Here is a 9,049-nt window from a genome sequence, read left to right on the forward strand (position 1 = left end):
GGAAAGAAACTCCCTGGATGAATTGCTCCATACACAGTGAAGGGGGATATACTGTGACCATCAAGCTATGATCATATTGTAACTCTTAACCAACAGGGGAAGATCATTTTGTCTGGGGAATTTTGAGAGTGATGCAGATGTAAACACCGCATTGCAGTCAAGGCATCTGGTTGTATTGTACCGGTTGTTAGGTTTTTAAAGTTTTAAACTAAGGTGTTTCCTGTTCCTGTCTGCACTTTGGTGTCTGCAGGAAGATGACAAGAGTGGGGCATGTAATGAAACATGCATCATAATATCATGATGCAAATTCTTACACTTATATCCTTTTGGATAACATTGCAACACAATACAAAAAGATGATGCATATATCACCATTTTCATTTCATTGTGACTGTAGACTGATGCTTACGTGCCCATAGTTTCAAGAGATTAAAAGCAAACCCTATGAATCACACACTCACACTCACTCACTCAAAGTAGGTATAACTTATTTGTTTACCTTTTCCAAAGGAAAGGGCAGAAGCATGAGTTAATATTAAATATTTGAAGAATCAATATCAGAAATTTGTGAGATAAATTCAAAGTAGGTAAAGATGAAATTGACTTCTGGAATGACAGCTTGACAAACAGCAGGGAAGCTTGGAACCAGTTTGTGCCAGCATTCAAGGCCACACATCCTGAGAAAGAATGTGGATTACCCTAAACATTTTAGCATTCTCAAAACACCTAGGTAGACTCTTATTGGCTGAAGGTGGACTAGTCATGGAGGGAGGGCTGGGATGTGTGGAATTTTTCTGTGTCTTTTGAGCATGGGAAATTTCGTTCTAGCCTGACTACTGCAACAAACATCTTTTAATGTTTACTTTCTGAACTCAAAGATCCTTTCATTCAAACATTCACATACCCAAGAATATACTGGGTATCCCAGTAGAAACAGTTCCTCGTGACTAGAGAAACAGCATAAAGAGTAGGGCATTGCAGAAGGACCTATTCTTCCAAGATTATTACATAGAAAATTATTCTTGTTATGGACATTTATACTGCAGAATATAAATAATGCATATATTTCATTCATCATACCATGCATATAACATTCATATATTTATTTTAACATGTTGTATGCCATCCTTCAATACTTTATGAGTAGCTTATGATACCTTCAAGTTAAACTTGGAACCTTAGTTACTGTCAGACCTGTCCCAGTCCAATCCCTAAGGAAAGAAAGACCCTGAATTCCTTTTGGTTGAATTGATAGGTTCTTTTACTAAAAGATGTTGGTTGCAGTAGAGTCAGGCTAGAACTAAATTTCCCATGCTCAAACAATACAGAAAGTTTTGGCATATCCCAGCCCACCCACCCCCATATCTAGTCCGTCTTCAGCCAATAAGAGGCTGCCTAGGTGTTTTGAGAATGCTGAGATATTTAGGGTAATCCACATTCTTTCTCATGGTATGTGGCTTTGAGTGTGGCCAAACTGATTCCAAGTTTCCCTGCTGTTTGTCAAGCTGTCATTCCCTCCTCCAATTTCCCATCATGTACACAGGCAGGTTGCTTCCCCATTTGCTCCCCCACATGCCCCCCTCCCTTCTATCCTTTGATGGCAGGATGCCAGCAAAGCGCCAAGCCAAAAATGGCAGACCTGACATTCTGCTTCCCTTGACAGAGACATTAGTCTTGTAGAGAAAAGGAAAGAGAGGGAGAAACATACAGAAAAGGCATACTTAGTGCACAATCATTGAGGTTTCTCTAGGTACTGTTTGTGGAATTTCTTAAGCAGTCTGGAAACTTTAATATGTTTGGCACCAACCTATTCCGTCTCTGAGAGAGGTCCATCCTTCCATGCTACTAAATACTGGATTTTCCCTCAATGTATGTGAGAGTCCAATGTGTATTTAGCTTCAAAACACTGCTCCCCCTCAATCATGATGGGATCAGGAGTAGGGTATGATTCTGTGTGTAGGGAGGATGTGATTAGCATTTGGTTATTTCATAGATAAATATCATGGGAAGTAAGTGAAAGCTAACAACATGAGATTGAGCAGAAATCCACCTTTTGGAGAAATTTATTTGGATGGTGTTTTCCCATAAATATTTTGGATAATTTTTCTTGAAGGATGACATAGCTGGTAGCATTATAAGTCACCAAGAAGTTCAGAAGGATCAGTAAGTTTGTCTCTCCTCCAATGAAGATCATCCAGAAAATGGTAATAGTTTCGGTGCCAAAACAAATCTTAAATTCTGGCTGAAATAGAGCTATAAGCTCTATTTCACCCAAGAGAGCTTCCAAATGCTTCATTCTGTTTTATGTATAGTAGAGTTTACTAGCCTTGGTAACTTACAGAATTTTCAACATGGCCATGCTGGCTGAGAAATTCTAGGAGCTGACATTCCCACGTTTAGAAGCTATAAAATTTGGGAAATATCTTTAAAACTTTGAGCCAGCTGTTTCTAAACTAAAATAACTTTGCCATTGTCATATTGTCTGGGGCTGTTGGGAATTGTAGTTAGCATACTCAGAACCATTGTCCATTTTCATTATGTTATATGGACAGCATTGGTAGCCAACAATACCCATTTCTTCCCCAGAAATTTTCAAGGGATCCTGTCTTCACATTGTTGGCTACTCTATAGAAATACTAAAAGCATTTATTTTGTGTGGATCTTGGCAAGGAAAAAAGTGTAAAAAAATTAGGAACATATCATTGGGGAATCATCATCTTTAGTTTGCAGGCGGCTGACCGTCTCTTAGGAAATTGGCACTCTTCTGAACCATTCCTTGATTGTGATGCAATTCTAGGCTAAAATAAGTTTTCTTTTTCTCTAAAAACATCACAAAAGTTTGGATTTTGAAAGAAAGTGAAAATACATGGCCCCTTTCCTCTTCTCTAACACATAGGTGTGCACAGATTTATCCTGGAGAAAGGTTTTTTTTTAATCCATTTTTGTCCTGCCTGTTCTTGAATAACTTAGAAATTCTTTAATTTCATGGAACGCTTCTCCCAAGCCTACTACCATTTCCAGAATACTTGCTACATAAGAAGTATGGGCAGGGGCATGGAACTTCTCAGTGTGTCTGAGATGATGTAATACTACCACACATTGAGGTAGGACCAATAAATCAATTGGATTTAGGGTTCTGTGTAATACCATTGGAGCCAAAAATCTATGGAGATGCCCCAGCCTTCACCCCAATCATTCTTCTGCCTCTTTCTACAAGACAATGTTCTGTTTCTATTATATTTTTATAAGAATTTGTTTTAAAATCCAAAAACAGTTATCCATTAGACCACTGGGCTGGTAGGATATTACAAAGTATCTGAGAGTTTACTTTAGATTTTAAAAGTCCAACACATTACCACAGCACCAGTCTTTTTTCTCATACTTTTTCAAATGACTATATGAACATATAACATTACACAGTCATATGAGTGTCCCATAAAGTAATAGAGAAGTGAAGAAACTTAGAAGGGTCCTTGTGTCCTCTGAGTTTGGTTGTTTTCTTGCAGATGTTTCATTATCCAATTTGGGTAACATCATCAGTGCTTTTTGTTTGAAAAAAAGTGTGGCATTGTTGTAAGCTTCATCAAAATCTTTAAAAGTTAAAGAAAACACAAATAGAATCTCTCAGAAATGTATGTTTGTTGTAAAAGAGGTAAGTTAAGAGGTACCTGGCTAGAAAGCAAAAGACCATGAGTTCAAGTCCCAGCTTAGCCATGAAAGCTGGGTGACTTTGGGCCAGTCCAGGGCATCTCAACTCATAGGATTGTTGTTGTGGGGAAAATAGAAGGAGGAAGCTATGCTGGATATGTTCACTGCCTTGAGTTATTTGTAAAAATAGTAAGCTTTCTTCATCCTCCTCCAATCTGGTGAGCTTTTCCCCAGATTTTTAAAACCCTTAGAAAAAAATATCATTTCCAAGTCTTTGCAGATTTGTTTGAAGGAAGGATAAATACTATTCAGTCTTTATGTTTATCCCACCACATATTTTTGTTAGTATTATCCAGAAATCTATTTCCAGAGGGATTGTGGGCTTTTTTAAAAATAATGTTATGCTACATGTTCTCTCCGTTGGACATGCAGTATATATTTCCCTACATATCACAGTAGAACACTATAGACAAAGCGAATAATCACAAAATGTTGCCACCTAGTTCAGTTCCTCATTAGTAATTTATAGGGTCTTCTAAAGTCATCCAACAATTGTTGTGCCAAAATAACAATTTTTATATCCTTTGAATGATGGCTGGGTACAGCTAAATGCCGTAAGTCACTATTTTGGAAATGACCCCAATGCCTATGTACAAATCAACCCATGTGCTGTCAGTTTTTATAACTGCTAATAACCTTTGTGGTGTTTGGCTGTGTAAACACTCAGCGTAGGAATTAAAAGTACCCAAAATTGTTGTTTTATTCTCTTAGTAGGTTTGGATAAGTATAACAAGTGCACCATGTTCTGCTGAAATTATGTCTTTGTTGAGGTCAAGTCAACATACATAAGGATGAAAATGTGTTCTTTGAACAAGAAGCAGGAAAAAAAAAAAGAATATGAAGCAGTGTGAGAAATATCTCCCATATTTCAGTTTTTCATCTGCCAAATTGCAGTGAGTGTAATTACTCTCCATCTGGGAAAGGTTTACCATAGTAATCAATATTTGATCATACTGTTTTAATTATTTGAAAGATTAATTAAAAATTGGTCCTAGGATCCCCAGAACACAATTTTCAGTGCTGCCAAAAAAGTTGCAAAATCATTCTTCTTTGATTCAGATTTCTTAACTATCACTGCTTACAGTAACCTTGTGTTGTTAAACATTGTCTGAATTTGATCACAAATGAATATTTGTTCCAGGATAACGTTGCAGGATCCAATCCTGCAAATCCAAAGTTTTATTCTTCCAAGTTTCGGGCACATGCTGGAGCCCATAATCAGGGAACTTGTCTCTCTCAAGAATATGTGCACTGGGCTGTTCTACTCCTTACATTTACATGGTGCCTCTTTGTGTGAATTTTTTAGTTGTTAATAAGGGTGTTGATGGCTGGCTTCTTTCCTTATGCTGCTGCACCCTAAGTATTGATAATCTGGTAGTAAATCAGCATTCCTTTTGATTGATAGGGCCCATTTCCCAAGTTTCAATCATTTCTCTGGCTATTTTTATCCTTGCTTGGTCAACAATCATAATAGCTACAAAATTGAATGCATGTCTGTTCATTGCAGTGTGAAGCTACCATTGAGTTCAGGTCTCTTCATTCCATCAGATTGCAAGAACACAAGCACCAGCCCAAAAGCTTGTAAGAATAAACCTTTGGTCCCAGTGACTGACTCATATTGGATTCTGAATTTGATCACCTTATAAAGCAATATTTCCTTTTCACTTCAATGACTAGCCTATCTGCTATTGTCCAAAAAAGGAGTTCTGTGGATCTTGGACATGAGTTTTTAGAATAATGTTGCAAGAAAGGGAAGATATATTTCTTGGTTTGCAATTGAGTATGACCCATACTGACAAAACCACAGTTATGAAAAAAGCAGCTGTCCTTTGAGAGCTTATGGACAAATGCAAGATGCAGTTCAATTTGCATTTTTGTATTTGCCTTATTTCCTCTCAAGTTTTCTTAAATAAATATGTCAAGAAATGGCCGAGACAGGAAACACTTACTTTTCTGTTCTGAATTTTCTGCAGATGAAGATGCTTGTAGTATTTAAAAAGAGTCAGGAAAGAGTCATAGCTAGTTCCTGGGGTTTTTTTTAATCTTCTGTTCCCTCCATCTTTTTTGCCCCTCTTTATGCTGCTTGAAGTATGCAAAACAAATCTCAGCAGATAAAACGAGCACAAATGGCTCTGGATCAGATTCCATATTTGAAAGCATGTTGTCTGCTCCAGTAGTGATGCTTAGTGGTCATTGTATTCTGTGTTTAATAAATACTTGATTCTAATGCAGTTCATGTGCTGCTCCAACAGCCAAGTATACAGTTATTTTCCTGATCCAGATTGCAGAAACCCTGCATGCATTCATTCAGACATCAGAAGACCAAATTATGTGTTATAATAGACTGCACCCCTTTTTATGGAATGTTGGCTAATATACAAGATGGTGAACCAAAGCAAAGACCAACAGAGGTTACAATATCCTCAGTAACGTTTGTAAGATTGCATAATAATTTTAAATATTATAGTGGGTAATAGGCCACTGGGTACATTATTTTGAGTTCCTGGAGTAAGCACGAGATACAAAGCTATAAGCAACCAAATGCTTGATAACGGAGTATGTAGGACTAGGTGTGAGCACCTAGCTGACTTCAAAAAGCAAAGCAGACTTAGATCTCGTGAGTACTTGGATGAGGGAATCACCCACAAATGTAAAGGTTAGATGAGAAAATTGAGAAGAAGGCAATGGAAAACTATATTAGAGCATATTAAACTGTTTTAAGTATTGGAGAAGATTTAAATGCTAAATATTTTTCCTTAAGTGTGGTCTCAAGCCTCTCTCATATCATTGTTTCTACTGGGGACTTCATGTTGCTATCTGCAAAAACATTAGACAGCAGGGCTATATTCATGTGTTTCTCCACATGCAATTTTGTCCTTGTCTACTGCCATCACAGTCACTCCATTTAAACAACAGCAGTTTTAGATAAATAGGATGGTTGCTGAATGAGTGCAAGCCAGTCTCCCACAAAATTGGTGATTTCCTCCTATAATCTGATGTTCTTGCTGAAAGTCTAGCAAATAGAAAATATATAGACATCTGCTTTCCATAGTAGCAATGTCTGTCTGCCTGATGTTAAATTTTTTTGCCATTTCATATTATGGAGATCCAGACAGTGGAAACTTCAGCTGCTGCCCATTCCACTGAGGAAATTCCTCAGATTCCATAGCTTTCCCAGATCCTTGTTTCAACTATTTCACATTGTGCTCTTCCTATCTGGAAAGCAACTCTACTGAGAAACAAGATAAAAATTGGATAAAAAAATAGTGAATCATAACAGTCATAGGGAAAGAGACATATTGACTAATGGGCTTAGTTGAAAATTCAAGTTCTTTTATCTTTACTACAGCTGGAGGGGGGTGGAATGACACAAGTAAAGGATATATTGGTCTGATTTGTTTTAAACAAAGCTTTTGATTGCTTTCCCAGGCTTTCTCTGTTAGTGAGTATGTTGGCAGATAAGAATACAGAATATAAAGAACAGAAACAAAATGAATTGAGCTACAAAAGGGCATTATATGGAATGAAAATCTGCACCAAGGAACACCCATATAGGACTTCCTTCTAAGCTTTTTCCTACCTGTATTATTGAGTTATAATCTATCCTCTCTTGAATTGGCAGAAAATTATATCAGCATAAAAATTACTGTCCCAATTGCTTCAGTTCCTAGAGCCTGACCCTTTTCTGATGCATACATAACCATGCCATAAATACATGCCATATACAGTAATTGGATGTGTGTTTGTGTGTATTCCTCATGACTCAGTTAATATGCTGTGTTTTCACTAATCCTTGAATTAGCAGAAAAAATATGGCTGTATAATGTGTGCTTCTTGCTGCTGATCCCTATTCTGCCACAATGATGAAGCTGGCAAATGGCACTGTCCTTATTTACTTACTGCAGGATAAAGTTAGGAAAAGCATTGGTAGATTTGCTTGACTTGGTTGGTTCCCACTTCTTGTCTCATCAGCTGTCACTGGAAAACCACCACCCAAAGCTGGGTGATGCTATGAAGACATTGTATGTACATCATTAGTGTAGAAATAACTACAGCACATCTCATGCAGTCTGATGAAGGGCAACATACTGGAGATACAGCCATGTGTTTAAGGGCAAGTGAAAACATGAACTGTAAGCATAGCTCAGAATCTGAGCAGAGCAGAATTCGTTGAGCAGAACAAAATTACAGCCAGAAATCCTTTGGTAACTGGGATTGCTTGAACAAAGTGGCCTGAACATGAGAAGTTCATAATTCAAAAACATAATTACAATAGGTACATATTCATTAAGATCTGGAAGATTCCTTAATTAAGATTGAATCAGAAGCATTGAGAGAGAAAGTAGTATTTATCTCCTGATCTCTTCTAGAGGGCTGCATATTTATTTAGATTTTAAGGCAGAAAGTTTTTTGAATGAAACAGAAATGTGCAAGTACTTACCTGCTTTCCTCCTTAAAGCTTATTAAATTTGCAGACAACAACAAGCTGGCATTAATAGCACCATAATTATATAATTGATAAGGGGAACTTATCAAATTTGCAGATGACACCAAGTTGGCAGGACTAGCCAACATCCCAGAAAATAGGCTCAAGATCCAGAAAGCTCTCAAAATACTTGAACACTGAGCCCTATCTAACAAAATGAAATTCATTGGTGAGAAAAGTAAAGTTTTACACTTAGGCAAGAAAAATCAAATCTACAGGTATAGACTAGGTGGAATCTGGTTCAATTTTCAGTAACTGCAAAAGTGATCCTGGAGTCTTAGTGGAAAATCACTTAAATATGAGCCAGCAGTGTGCTACAACAGGGGTCCCCAACCGCCGGTCCGCGGACCGGTACCGGGCCATGGAACAAGCCTTACCGGGCCGCTGGTTGCTGGGCGCCGCCATCTTTTTGGTAAAAAAGCAATTTTTCGTCAAAAAGATGGCAGCGCCAGCGCTTGGTGAGCTTTTCCGGGTAGAAAGCCATTTCTACCGAAAAAGCTCACCGAGCGCTAAGCGCCGCTATTTGACGCGAAAAATCACTTCGTGACGTCACCGGAAGTGATTTTCGTCAAAAAGATGGCGGCGCCCAGCTGACGCCGGAACCGGGCCGCGGCGCCCAGCTGACGCCGGAACTGGGCCGCGGCGTCGAAAAGGTTGGGGATCCCTGTGCTACAATGACCAAAAAAGCCAATGCAACCTTAGGCTGCATTAACAAAGGGATAGAATCAAGATCATGTGAAGTGTTACTATCATTTTATAATATCTTGGTAAGACCACACTTGAAATGTTGCATCCAGTTTTGGGCACCACAATATAAAAAAGATGTTAGAGTCTGGAAAGAGTGCAAAGAAGAGC

This window comes from Notechis scutatus, chromosome 3 (genome assembly GCF_049901735.1).
Source record: "Notechis scutatus isolate UNSWTSFEM ecotype Mainland chromosome 3, rNotScu1.2, whole genome shotgun sequence".
NCBI classification, from domain to species: domain Eukaryota; kingdom Metazoa; phylum Chordata; class Lepidosauria; order Squamata; family Elapidae; genus Notechis; species Notechis scutatus.